Source organism: Penaeus monodon, chromosome 19, assembly GCF_015228065.2.
Source record: "Penaeus monodon isolate SGIC_2016 chromosome 19, NSTDA_Pmon_1, whole genome shotgun sequence".
NCBI classification, from domain to species: domain Eukaryota; kingdom Metazoa; phylum Arthropoda; class Malacostraca; order Decapoda; family Penaeidae; genus Penaeus; species Penaeus monodon.
The window spans coordinates 10464260-10464500 of NC_051404.1; positions in this window are offsets into that span (position 1 = coordinate 10464260).

Genomic DNA, 241 nt, shown 5'->3' on the forward strand with positions numbered 1-241 from the left:
GTGGTGCGTAATTGTTTCACCTTTCTTCTCTCTCTTTCGTATCATTCTCTTGTTATTTTTGTGATTCGCTCATATTCTTCATCCTTTCCCTTCTCCGTTTTTCAAATAACTCTGTTCTGTCTTTTATGATCCTTTCTTCTCAGAAATCCTTTTGGGCTTTCTTCGGAGGAGGCTGATTCAAACGAGAAATAAAAATGGTAGCGAATGTTTAGAGTGAAATTGTGCAAATCATAAACAAATG